Source organism: Rutilus rutilus, assembly GCF_951802725.1.
Source record: "Rutilus rutilus genome assembly, chromosome: 22".
In the NCBI taxonomy this organism is placed as follows: Eukaryota; Metazoa; Chordata; class Actinopteri; order Cypriniformes; family Leuciscidae; genus Rutilus; species Rutilus rutilus.
This window is the reverse complement of record NC_140227.1, coordinates 19,925,519-19,939,942: the sequence shown is the minus strand read 5'-3', so window position 1 is coordinate 19,939,942 and position 14,424 is coordinate 19,925,519. Positions and strand designations below refer to the sequence as shown.

At 38.3% G+C, this 14,424-nt stretch overlaps 1 protein-coding gene across 11 annotated transcripts in view; it reads right to left on the bottom strand.

Moving 5' to 3' along the window:
- Window positions 1-14,424, bottom strand: part of nfasca (neurofascin homolog (chicken) a) — an 83,522-nt gene that overhangs the window by 53,978 nt on the left and 15,120 nt on the right. For 6 of the 11 annotated variants that reach the window (XM_084395681.1, XM_084395683.1, XM_084395685.1 and 3 more), the window contains exon 1: window positions 8,497-8,751. The exons of 3 other annotated variants lie outside the window; for them this stretch is intronic. The gene's annotated coding sequence lies outside the window, so the exon portion shown is untranslated. Of the gene's footprint in view, window positions 1-8,496; window positions 8,761-14,424 lie in introns of those variants that run through there. 2 more of the 11 variants (XM_084395686.1, XM_084395690.1) reach the window with 1 other exon arrangement.

Here is a 14,424-nt window from a genome sequence, read left to right as displayed (position 1 = left end):
GAGAAGATCTGGGTCATGATGCTCTGAAGAGCTTGTGGTGACAAATAAAAAAAAAGTAAAAACACATTTTTTGACAGCACTGGTTGTAAATGACCTGAAGGCTTAACCGCATGAAAGTCAAAGACTTAAATACTTTTACTTACTTTAAAGATTGTTGATTACTGTTTGGAGTCGGTACGATTTTTTTTTTGGCAGAAATATATATATTTTTTATTTAGCAAGGATGCATTAAATTGACCAAAAGTGAAAGTAAAGACATTCATGTTACAAAAGCAAAATTTTACAAAAATATTTTGTAAAAATGTACTACATTTTATTCTAATTTTTTATTCTAAATAAATGCTGTTCTTTTGACTTTTCAATTCATCATAAAATCCCGAAAAAAAAAAAAAATCCACAAAAATATTAAACTGTTTTCAACATTGATAATAATATAAAATGTTTCTTGAGCATAAAATTAGCATATTAGAATGATTTCGCAATATCGACTTATACCATACCGCTCAAATGTTTATGGATGGTATGATTTTTTAAATGTTTTTGAAAAAAGTCTGAAGTGTCTTCAAGAGACTTTCACCACACATACACAAACTCTTTTATATAACCCTAGCTAATCATTCAAATCTAATCACCATCTGAGAGATCTCTGTTATTAAAAGTGCTTTATATTTTCTTCCCTATGTGAATGCCACCAAAGAAATGTGTCTGATGGGGTCAGGAGAACCCGAAACAAGCCAAATAATTTATATTGGCTAATTTTGTACACCATTACATGCTCTGAAACAGATATATAAAGGGAGATGTTTCTTAGTTTGTTCACTGTTCATCACGTAAGAGCAGTGTTTTTTATCTGCCTACTTCATGTCCAAAACACGCTGTGCCACATCTGAAATATTTAAGACCCCCCTTCCTCTCCTACCCTTAAAGTAGACCACCCTCCTACACCCCTTTCAGCACAGCTTTAGTCTCTTCCCTTCTAAAGTGAAATTGGATTCTGTCTAATCTCCGCCAGCACATTCGGTTTCCTCTCATTTCCTCCTGCACTGTTTAATTCAGTATTTATCCAATCGCAAAAAAGGTCACACATTCAAGTAACCAGGCCAATAGAAAACCTTCTTTGATGTGTTTTTGTATTGATTTTATATTTGATCTAATTTCTTCTGTTTAAGTGTATTATAAAAATCTGTTTTTCTGTGTGGATGTCCTGTAACTCAATAAGATGAGATGAGTTTGTGCCTCGGGAGAGAGACAGCGATAGGTAGGAACGAATCCTACCAAGCACACACCCAAACCCAGCTCTCCTGCAAAACACTGCTAATGACCCAGTAACCAATTCACACAAACTATTATATGCTTCTAAGTTATTTCATTTCTTTCTTTCTATCTTTCTTTTCTTTCTCACTTTCTTCCTTCCCCCATCTGAACACAAACGCAACCCAATAGCTTATTATCCAAACCCGAGTTCCTGCCGTGGCCAGTGGTAGATGACCTGGTCGCTAGGGCTCCATAGCAACAGCATCGGGTGAGGGGTGTTTGTGTGTATATGTGTTTGAGTGTAAAGCTCGTCCCAGGAGGTGTGTACTACGCCCATTACCAAGCCAGCGCGTGCGTGTGCGTTAAGGGTTGGTTGTTGTTGTTTTTTTAAGTCAAGAAGGGAAGGTACAAAATGTACAGCCCTTTTATTTACATTATCAGGTCTGTTAGGCACCATGTGGTTAAATCAGACTCGAACGACTGGCTTACACAGGCATAAAAATGAAAACGGTGTAAAACGCACCTGTGTGCCGTTGCCGCGATACTAAGTAATAGGGGTTCATTAGATGTGCAGCAGATGTGTGTTACTGCACAGAACAGGATTCTGGTCAAACCCCCCACCCCCGCTAAAAAAGTTCCAGACAATATATTTCTGAATGACTTCCCTTTTTAAGCATTTTTGGAACAGCTTTAGTGAATTCAAAACAAATCGACGTCATAAACCTTAGACACGGTATTCTGTACATATAGATTGAGAGGTCACATACAGGCCAGTCATAAATATTTAATGCATCCTGATTCCTGTGAAGCTCACGATGAACCCTCTTCTATTGACAGCATTAAGGAAATACCTTAAAGGTCATGGATGAAAAAAAAGTCTTCTTTTCCCGCTGATGAACTGACTATATTGATGTATTATAAAACTCATTCAATCTAATATCATCTTTCTTAAAAATAAAGGTACAACTGCAAAAATTATAGATTTTTTTTATAAGAATACATTTTAATATAACATCAATGTCATTTCGCTGCTCACTCTCAACAATGTTTAGATATTTTTACAAAAAAACAGACAAAAGCACACAGTGTTTTGCACAGTGGTTAGGAGTGATGGGTTACAAAAATAGCTGCTGGGACTCATTTCCTGGATGGGTCCATCTGCCTGGGGTTACCGTGGTGATTAAATACATTCTGGATCTCTTAATGGCCGTTGCTGTGCCATCCCACCTCCTGGGACATGGGTCCCCCACTCCTCCCCGTGTCTTTTGCTCCTCCTCCTCTGTTCGCACTTATCATAAGGAGGGATTGGTGGATAGTGTGATAGGTGTGAATATAGTCTCTAGAGACTTTTGTTCACTAGATGATAAGAAACGGCTATTAGTATGCGTGCATGCATACGTGTGCGTTTGATTGAATTTGCATGTGTGTTTGAGTCTACAGTATGTGTGAATGAGTGTGTGACAGAAGAGGGGGGGTCCGAGAGACGAGCTGCTGACAAATTCATTAATTAAACCTCAGAAATCTATCCACCGCAAAATAACAACTACAAGAAACGCCCCTGGAGCTAATTTTGGAGGGTGGGCTTTTCATTCTTTTGTGATTATTCTGGACACACGCTGCCATTAAAGCTCTCGTAATAGAGAAAGCCAACCAACGAATGAGATTAAAATGGAGAATATGTCCCTCCTCATACAGACAAAGAGCAGACATGATGTTTTAACCTCCTTGAGTAATAAATAATGCACCCTTAAATTTTGCCGTGGAATTAATACAAGACATAGAAAAGTGATTCACAATCAGGGGTTATTCCCATTTCAGCAGGTTCCAAGATTTGTCATTTTAGAATGGTTAAACCTATAAAAAATAAATTACATTTAAAAGAAATCACAAATTATTGTAAAGTAATTAAAAGTATGTTTTGTATAATAAATTATTAAATATACATATTACAATTATATATAGTTAAAATAAGTTAATAAAAATTTAGGGATGCACCGATATGAAAATTTTGGCTGATACCGATAACCGATAATTATTCATATTTAAAAGCCGATAACCAATATATTGGCCGATAAATCTAAATCCAAATTTTTATGTAATTTCTGAGTCTGATTACAAAAACAAAAGTCTCACCGTTAAAATCCATGTCCCAAGCACACAAATATAATGTTCTCATTATAATTTTATGGAGCCTGTTTGACAAACTTGCAAAGCACATTAAACTTAACAGATTTTTTTCTTTCTTGAAGTTATTTCAATCATATTTCAAGCAATTCAAAACCATCATGGCGAACAGAAGTGTCTCAGCTGAAGGATATATCGGCTAAATTTTCGTATAGATACTGATATGGTGGCCGATATATCGGGCATCCCTATTAAAATTTGTAAATAGAATTGTACAATAATTTGGGCTGATAATAATCAGTTATTTAAAATAAACTCTATGTTAAATATTTAACAAATGGTCAAAGTTAACCCATTTTTAGTTTGGTGTTGTGGATATTTTTGGTACAAATGCTTCAACAAAGGCTCCTCAAAGAAAACCTTGCCTCCTTGCTGCTAAGAAACCCATAATCACACTTCAAACACATTTCACACAAACACTCTTTGCTAATCATATTCAAACAAAGAGACAATCCCCCAAAAATACAGCTAATTACTTTGTGCTTCACCTCAGAGGACCCAAAGGGTTCATGAGATGTTTTTCAAGGCCCTGAAGCAGAGAGAAGACCAGCTTTGTGGAGGACCATCCCTGTCCTAAACCATTCCGATTGAACCTGTTCCAAACGCCACAGGGTCTACGCAGTTGGTGCATTCAGGCACTGACGATAATATATGCGCATGCTATTTAGGGTGCTTTCTTAATTCTGTAGTTTATGCTAAAACCTAAAGCCTCAAGATTCACCCTTTAGTCAGATCTAAAGACACCAGCAAATCGTAGTGAACTGACTTCTGATGAATCAGTATTCCATGCCAGCCTCTGTTGAACTTCATGTCTGCTTCAGCTTGTACTATTGCCCTCAGGCGCTGTGAGTGTGTGCATGAGGCAACACAAGGTCACAATTCAGGTCAGTGCTTTTTAGAGACATGTTAATCGTACCTCTGAATTTATTCCTCTCATTTTTGGAGGATTTTATAGGCATGTAATACAGCCTATCTCTTACAGTCACATGAAATGCGTGTGGATAATTTCTACATGCTAGCAACACTTTTCTGTCGTCGTCCATCATGTAACATCCATAAAACATGCCCTGACAGCTTCAAGCTACAATAATGGCTATGAATGGATCAAAAATCGAGGAAAGCAGAAATATATTCAAGCTTTTGATGGTGTGCTAATACTGTAGACTTTCCCTCTAATCCCACAGCCAAGTCTCTTTAGATTAGCCTTGGTCCTCTGGTGATCTTGGCAAAACAAGAACATTTATAGCTTTTCCGTTTTCCACAGTATGTTTTTGAATAAAACCAGGGCAATGTGCATGATATTAAATTACATCACATTATGTTACTCATTCACTCACACAGTTTCAGCAGAAAAAAAAAAAAATCACGCAGTCCAAGCGCAATGCTCAAGGGTCCAACAACTGTTCCCCATCTGGGATTCGAGCATCTGGCTTCATATTCTCATCGCAATCTCAGTTCTTACAGTATGATCTTACTGTAGCCTAGTTGTAAGACTATTACATTAAACTTAAAGGTCTGGAAGTGCTGACTAACAGCTGAATAATGCTGTGGGTGTAATTCTGCTGCATATGATGGTAATTCTGCTGAGACTGCCACAACAGACTATGTAGATTCACTCAGCACCACACAGGTGGCAGAAGCGCTTAGCTAGAGTTGACACGAACGCAAGGGAAACGATTAATAGTCCAGAAGAGCATCGCCAGTGTCACACACCAGACCTAAATCTCTCATTATGGAAAGCAGAAGGCTTTTTAAAGGACACAGACCTGGGCTAATTGGAGACGTTTTGGAACAATCCATCTACGTCTGCCCCAAACTCAGGATGTAAATGGCTTTTTAATTTTATAACAGCGTATTTATCCACTCTGAAAGGCAGCATAAATTCTATTGAAGTATATAACTGAATTCAGGCAGTGACTTTACAAAGTAACTCATATTTTTTATGCAATCAGAGTGCATTCTATTGGTAGAAAATCAGGCTTGATTCTACTTTGGCGAGGAGACCAGGACTATGTTCAGAATAGCATATTAAGCTTACTATTTTTTGCAGTATACAGCATATATACAGTATATAATATAATATAATATATATATATATATATAAAAACATTACAGTATCTAAATTTTCAACACAGAATACCAGGATGACTGACTATATTTGACCTACTATACAGCAATGCATGTATGGAAAACTGCATGGAAAACTGTATCCCACAATGCAATGCACCTGACCTAAAAAAAAAAAAAAAAATATATATATATATATATATATATATATATATATATATCTTGAATCTTCTTTTTTATTGGATATTTATGAACTTGGCACAAACACACACACTGCACAGTATGCATTAAGCAGCATGAAGCAGAAATTCTGAAGGTGTGTGAGTTTTTTTTCTTTCTTTTTTTTGTGTCCCTGGAAGGAATTGATGGGTCTTTGAGCCTTCAGTCTAAATATTTACAGTGAAAGAGCATCTCTGTGCATTATCTGTGTGCACATTAACCTCCTCCTGTTCAGTTCAGCCCATACAAAAGTATGGGCTTTTCAGCCCCCCATACACAGAAACACATACATACAGTATACACACAGATCTACACAATCAGCCCCTTGTATTGCATGTCCAGTTGCATGGCTGATTCAACAGCGCTGATGATATTACACAACGTCATAATGTCATTGTCACAAGCCTGAGATGTTTTTGCTCCTTTTCAGGTGCATTCATCCAGGACTTCGCTCGACATGTATCTAGTTCTGGTCTAGTTCGCTAACAATATTTACAATAAGGTGTGACAGAAGCTGTTTTGTAAAATGACACTGGCCTATTTATTCCCATGTGTGTCGCAGAGATACACATGGCAGAACAAATCCTGACATGTCGCCATCAGCCACATGTGAATGCTGCGTATCGGCTCAGTGAAAGCTGATGTTTCCTGGAAGACATCAAAGTCTGGACAGCCAAATGGCCGTTTTCTGATTGCACATGTAACTGCTATGTTGTAAATATTAAACAGCTGCTTTCACCACAGCGCATATTACAATAATGAAATGAGAATGTTTGACGAAATTGCGTAATTTCCCCCCGCAATAAATAGACAGATAACACGTGACGTAAGCCATTTGACTTCTCCAAAATACTAAACACTGTGGCACTTTCAAAATATAAAAAATATCTGTGGGGTCCAACATCTGGCAAATTCTGGTTTAACCAATCGCAAGAGTTTGGAGGCGGGACTACCTGTCTGTACAAACATTGCAGAACAAAATTTGCTATAAATCGCTTATAAATCTATTTTTACATAAATTGTTGCATTGAAATGAATAAACTAAAGTGGTTTGATGAAGGATTTGTGTAAAAAAAACCTTCACCTTTATATTTACATATTACATATTTACATATAACACAATAAAATGCTCCCTTTATAGTAAACATTGAATACACTAATAGTTGAGAACTTTAAACTGTTAAAAAATGCAAAACCGACAAAATCATTGTGTAATAGGGAAGCACGGTATATCGGCCACGTTATCGGTAATGGACGATATATTAAAGTCGATAATGAATTATTTCCTTCAGCTGAGACACTCCAGATGTGCACTGTTCGCCATGATGGTTTTGAATCGCTTGAAATATGATCGGAATAACTTCACAAAAAGGAAAATACAGTTACGTGCAACATGTCTGTCATATGGGCTATATAAAATTATATTGAGAACATTATAATTGTGTTCTTGGGACATGGCTTTTAATGGTGAGACATTTGTTTTGTAATCAGGCTCTAAAAAATTATATAAAATGTGGATTTAGATTTATCGGCCAATATATCGGTTATCGGCTTTCAAATATAAAGAATTATCGGTATCAGGTTTTCATATCGGTGCATCCCTATTGTGTAATCAGAGAAAAGCAAAATTAAGTGAAAATTATACTGAGAATGAAAGCAAATAAATGAACCAAAAAAAGGAACCCTAAACACTTTCATTGAAGTGCTCTGATTGCTGTGTAATGCTCAGTGGAAATAATTAGTAAGTATTCTAAATTAGGTCTGGCAATGGTTACAATCTCTCAGAACTTACACTGAGACAAAGACAGAAACACAGCACTGCAGAGTATCAATCTACACAGAACAGACAATGACAGCTCATACAGTGAAATTGAGGTGTGCTTGAGGTTGTCATGGGTAGCTGGCGTGTGTTGTGTGTATGTGCTTCAGTAAATTAGTGTTTTCTTCTGAGCGTGAGCCACATGCTCCATACATCCTCAGCTAACCGCAACATGCATCTGACTGACAACTCTGGTCTCATTTTAGGGTAAAACAAAGACTCCTCTTCAGACTGACAAGAACTAAGATGACATTAAGTGGTGTGGTAGCAGTGAGACACGCAGAGCAACAGAAAACTTTAGAACGTGTGCGAGAGGGCAATGCAACAGAGCTCACAAAGGTCATCGCCAGTGCCAGTGAAGTTTATGAGACCCCGATCGCGCAACATCTAGCTCAGAACAAACTCAGAGATCAATATGTCCTCATCTGCAGCAGTCCACTCATCAATAAGCGCCTGACTGATTTAGGAAATGACTAACTCATAAAATCACATGCATTGTGCTCAAAGGCCCTTTATTAGAATAAGGTGCAGCCACAGTGACCAACCAAAATCACAGATCAAAGGCACACAATTATTGTCAGTGAGACAATAACTCTGCAAATATTTACTTAAAATCTCTCAAATACGTATTTCATTTAATCTGTCAAATATATTTAATCTCTAATGTATTTAATTGATCTGCTCATTTAAATATTTACATTTTATATTTTACATGAATTAAAAGCTTAATATAACTATTAGAATAAGCCACAAGTCTAAACGTGTCAGACCAACAAAGCCCAGCGTAATGCGGTCAGCATGTGGGATGAAATACACACAGAATGAATGAAAGAGAACAGAGACATAGAGGCAGAAACAAAAAGGACCAATTATCAACCCGCTGTAGCAGTGTCTGCTTTTGAATCCAGACAGAGACACACCAATGAATATGTAAGAAAACAAATCCAATTTACCTTTCAAGCAAAAGGTCTCCGTTTCTGGTGTGAGTGAGCTGGCCTGTCATCTCTATTACAGTAGATTCCTCTTTCATTTGTGCCGGCTTGGTTGTGCTTAGTTTAAAATCCTTTGACTAGAGGAGTAGGTCACTATGGCTTACAATCTGTGCCATCAAGAAGTAAAGCATGTGTGTAGTTTCTCAATGACGTGTCTTCTGGGGGCTGTTATGTCTCTGTGCATCCTTTCCTCAAACCCTTACTAACTGTCTCTGATGTTCCCTCTCTCTTTCTGCCTCCCTCACACACAGCAAACCCCGTCTGTCGCCTCCTACTTTGACTTCTCCCCGCCCACCTTATGAATAATTAATCACCATGTGGGTAGACCCCTCCCCCCTTTGAAAAAGATCCACACACACGTGCTCACACAACAAAAACGCATACAGACGATGAGGAAAAACACAAACACATGACATGTATGTAAAATCGAGACAGCCGGGAGCGCTGCCCTCCCCCCTCTCAGCTGGGGGGAATTTAGCGTTTCTCAGGCTGGGATGGAAGACTCTCCCCTCCTCCAGGGCTTTCCCTCTGAGCTTGACCTCTCCATTACGACCCGCGTCTCAATCTCGTGTACGTCTGGACCCCTTTTCACTCCCCGCCTGCCCTCATGTCACCTACTGACAAATCAATACGATGTCAACAACATGCAAATGCTCGCTGTATATGATTAGAGAAGCCTAATATGGATAGAGATCGATAGATGCCAGTGCCAGCCGGGCAGCGAGAGTGAGAGTTGAATGATAAAGATATTTAACCCCTTGCTTCTAGTCAAAACAAACAAAAGGTTCATTAAAATAATAATTCATTCTACCTTCATTTAATATAGTAATTGCTCAGTGCATGTTGACATCTAGCAGTGTGGGACATACTACTAGCAAGGTCAAACACCTTCATAGCAACATAATTAAGAACAATCTAATAATTTAAACACCTTCTGAGATTAGTCTAATTAAATTGAGGTGATGGAAAATCTGACAACAGCAATAATTGCAAGTATGTCATGAATGTTATTCCAATCTAGTGGTTTGTCATTATTATAATCAAATGGGATTGCAAAGGAAAATTGCTGCATTATAAATGTACACTGACAAAAGTATACCAAGAAATACAATGGAATAACAATTTTTATTTATTTTTTATGTGGTTGTTATTTTTTCTATATGCCATGGCAATGTCATGGTTCAAAAGCTTGGAATTGGTAAGTTTTTTTTTATTTTTATTTAATTTATGAAAGAAGTGTCTTATGCTCACCAAGGCTGCATTAATTTTATCAGAAAAAAAAAAAGAAAAAAAAAGTTCAAATTAAAAACTATCAGGATAAACACTTATTCAACATTAGTACAGATACAGGTACAAAGGAATTCTTATACCGGTTTACTTTGCACACTGGGACTCTGTATCTTCTACCCAAGGGAAGCAGTTCATACTGTGAATACAAAGAAGTGAGTTTGGTCCCCTAAAATGTTCTGTGCCTGATTAAGAATGCAGTTCTCATATAAGTATTGAAGATTAAGATTAAAATATTCTTCTTGCCCAACAATTTTCAATGCTGTCAACACCAGGTGTACAAATATCGATTTACAGTGGGTACGGAAAATATTCAGACCCCCTTAAATTTTTCACTCTTTGTTATATTGCAGCCATTTGCTAAAATCATTTAAGTTAATTTTTTTTCCTCATTATTGTACACACAGCACCCCATATTGACAGAAAAACACAGAATTGTTGACATTTTTGCACATTTATTAAAAAAGAAAAACTGAAATATCATATGGTCCTAAGTATTCAGACCCTTTGCTCAGTATTTAGTAGAAGCACCCTTTTGATCTAATACAGCCATGAGTCTTTTTGGGAAAGATGCAACAAGTTTTTCACACCTGGATTTGGGTATCCTCTGCCATTCCTCCTTGCAGATCCTCTCCAGTTCTGTCAGGTTGGATGGTAAACGTTGGTGGACAGCCATTTTCAGGTCTCTCCAGAGATGCTCAATTGGGTTTAAGTCAGGGCTCTGGCTGGGCCATTCAAGAACAGTCACGGAGTTGTTGTGAAGCCACTCCTTCGTTATTTTAGCTGTGTGCTTAGGGTCATTGTCTTGTTGGAAGGTGAACCTTCGGCCCAGTCTGAGGTCCAGAGCACTCTGGAGAAGGTTTTCGTCCAGGATATCCCTGTACTTGGCCGCATTCATCTTTCCCTCGATTGCAACCAGTCGTCCTGTCCCTACAGCTGAAAAACACCCCCACAGCATGATGCTGCCACCACCATGCTTCACTGTTGAGACTGTATTGGACAGGTGATGAGCAGTGCCTGGTTTTCTCCACACATACCGCTTAGAATTAAGGCCAAAAAGTTCTATCTTGGTCTCATCAGACCAGAGAATCTTATTTATCACCATCTTGGAGTCCTTCAGGTGTGCTTTCATGTGTCTTGCACTGAGGAGAGGCTTCCGTCGGGCCACTCTGCCATAAAGCCCCGACTGGTGGATGGCTGCAGTGATGGTTGACTTACTACAACTTTCTCCCATCTCCCGACTGCATCTCTGGAGCTCAGCCACAGTGATCTTTGGGTTCTTCTTTACCTCTCTCACCAAGGCTCTTCTCCCCCGATAGCTCAGTTTGGCCGGACGGCCAGCTCTAGGAAGGGTTCTGGTCGTCCCAAACGTCTTCCATTTAAGGATTATGGAGGCCACTGTGCTCTTAGGAACCTTAAGTGCAGCAGAAATGTTTTTGTTACCTTGGCCAGATCTGTGCCTTGCCACAATTCTTTCTCTGAGCTCTTCAGGCAGTTCCTTTGACCTCATGATTCTCATTTGCTCTGACATGCACTGTGAGCTGTAAGGTCTTATATAGACAGGTGTGTGGCTTTCCTAATCAAGTCCAATCAGTATAATCAAACACAGCTGGACTCAAATGAAGGTGTAGAACCATCTCAAGGATGATCAGAAGAAATGGACAGCACCTGAGTTAAATATATGAGTGTCACAGCAAAGGGTCTGAATACTTAGGACCATGTGATATTTCAGTTTTTCTTTTTTAATTTAATTCTGTCAATATGGGGTGCTGTGTGTACAATAATGAGGGGAAAAAAAAGAACTTAAATGATTTTAGCAAATGGCTGCAATATAACAAAGAGTGAAAAATTTAAGGGGGTCTGAATACTTTCCGTACCCACTGTAAGCTGTACAGTTGTGTGACTCCAAACTTTTTAATGTATACCATGGTATAAGAATATGGTAATCATGCAGTACCATGACATATGTGTCAAGGTACTAGTTTTGTACCATTTTGTACCATCATACAGGGCAGTCGCTCAAATTTATGGGGGACAGAAAGAATTACGGGCAGAAATGACAACGCTAAAGCATAAATAACCTTAGTGAGATTCCCTTGTCACAGGACCTGAGAAAACATTCCCAGTTATTGCGCCAAAATGTATATTTACAAGGTATATGCAAACATTTTTATCATCGTTTTGCACAAGTATATGGATGGAAGCAGTAGTGAATCAGAAAGTTTTCAACCTCACTGTCTAAATGGACAGGTCAAGTCAAATTACTATAGCTTACCATAGACCATCTTCAAGCCAAGGACTGCAAGTGATTGACAGTTTAACTCAAAGTAGGACCCTTGATCCTGTGTCTCAAAGGTGGATTTGCAATTTGGAGGTATTTAGTTCTCTATGGTAAGCACATTAAATTATGATAAGGGGTCTCCTCTGTGACTGCATATCTATCAGCAGGAGTTTAACAGCGAGCACAAATGCAAAGATAACAGCTCAATTCCTCATTTCAATGCAAAGCGAGATTAAAATACTTAGCAACCTCTCTATTCCCCAGTTTGTAACAAAAATCAAGAAACGTCGAGATTAAACAGTGTTTGTTGTTGAAGCGTATTTGCTTGTGACCTCAATCATGTACAGTCCAAGCACAGAAAGGGTTTCCCTTATTATGAGAAATGTTTCACATTTTTTCCTTTCCACTGACGTCTGTTGTGTTGGCAGATGCAAAACAGGGGGAGTAAGACTAAATAAAAGGTTTGTTTCAGTTCTTCAGGATTGGCACAGAAATTACAAGGAGCTGATCTAAATCCCTCTGGGGAAGCAGTGAGATGGAGAAAAGACCATTAAATCAGAGCCAAAACTCCCTGACACAACTTAATGTATGTGATAGGGATGGGAATCATAATGAACTGAACATTTCTGGTTCTGATTCTGACTCCTCTTAATGACTTGATCTATCAATGGTTATCAAAGAAAAATACTAAACTAACAAAATGTTAACATGTTTAAATAATGTATTGATTCACTGTTTAATTGATTCATTCATTCACTCAATTGTCTCACACTGGTTGCACTGGATGTTTCTGATTCACTACAAAGAGCCAGCTAAAAAGAGTCATACGGTTATCGGACTACTGTACACTGGTTGTGCTGATTTTTTTCTGATTCAGACTAGCTCATAAAGCAAACTTTTTTTCGAGAATTGGTCTACACCGGTTGCACTATATGTTTCTGATTCACTAAGAAGAAGTAATTTTTTCGTACATCAGAGGTAGCGCTATACATTCAGTTCCGAAAAAGCAACAAGACAAAATATGTTTCCCAACACTACCCCTGGGCCCTGACAAATTTATTTCACAACTGGAAAGTCCAATGATGGGGGTTAACAGGATAAAAGTATATTATTTGACTGATAATGTGATTGCAACATTACAGCCTATGTATGTCTTAAAGTTGTACCAACAAAATGTGTAACTGCCCAGTTGTGTGGCAATACATATAATTGGATTATTGTTGAACCAAAATTTCTGCAACTGAAAATATTTGGCCGAAACAGCTAAAAAAACTTTTGGAGGCCGGAAATCATTGACCAAAACAGTGATGTTTCAATTATTAGCATGTCTCCGATAAAATGTTTTGATTCTGTCAATGTCATGACAGCGAACAGCATAGTTTAATTAATCTATTTAAGGTTTCGATTTTCGGCTTCATGAAAAATCGTTTTGGCGCATAACAAAATTGTATCTATTCTATTCTATTCTATTCTATTCTATTCTATTCTATTCTATTCTATTCTATTCTATTCTATTCTATTCTATTCTATCAAATCAGAGATTAAACTGGGTGCTAAACAACATGTACAGCAAATATACACTCTATATAACAGATCTGCAGTCACTTCCAGAGATTTACATTCAGTGACTGGATCTGAGCTTAAGAAACCTGTATTCATCTGACGCTGACATTAAAGGCTATGAGCAAAGACATTCCTGCTGTGTTGCCGTGCCAAAGCATACGGTCACAGAGGGCCCGTCTTTCAATTGCATCAGGTGTAACACTAATTGCATTGTTTAAATATTTAAACCAGCTTGAGCGACACAAAAGGATAGGGATAAGGAGGGGCACGGGTTAAAAAAGAGCAAGAGCGGGAGAGGGGGTGGAAGAAGAGAAAGAGATGACAGAAGAAGAAAGGGCAGAGGAATATGGATGTATTTGCGAAAGATAGAAAGGCTCTTGTTGTTTGTGGAACTCAAGGACAGGACATGAACAAAACAAAGGGAAACAACAGTGGAGCATTATGGCTGTTTGAGCAAAGTAAGGCCTCCTTTGTCTGTGTTGGGGGGATGAAAGGTGGAATGAGACAAACTGGATGTTCCTCTGCTTTTTTTGTTTTTCTCCTTTCCCAGCAATCAACGGGGGTGGCTCATTAGAGACTAACGAGAGGTCTGAAGAGCACACTTGGGAAGGCAGGGAGCTGCCAAGTTTATGAGAGAGGCCATATACAAAAGCTGTCAGTAATGAGCTGAAACGGGTCCATGTGAGTCCCACTGGAGTGAATCCCACTCTGACATGTTCGGTCGTGTAAACCAGCGGCTTTTGAGCACTTGTTTGTGC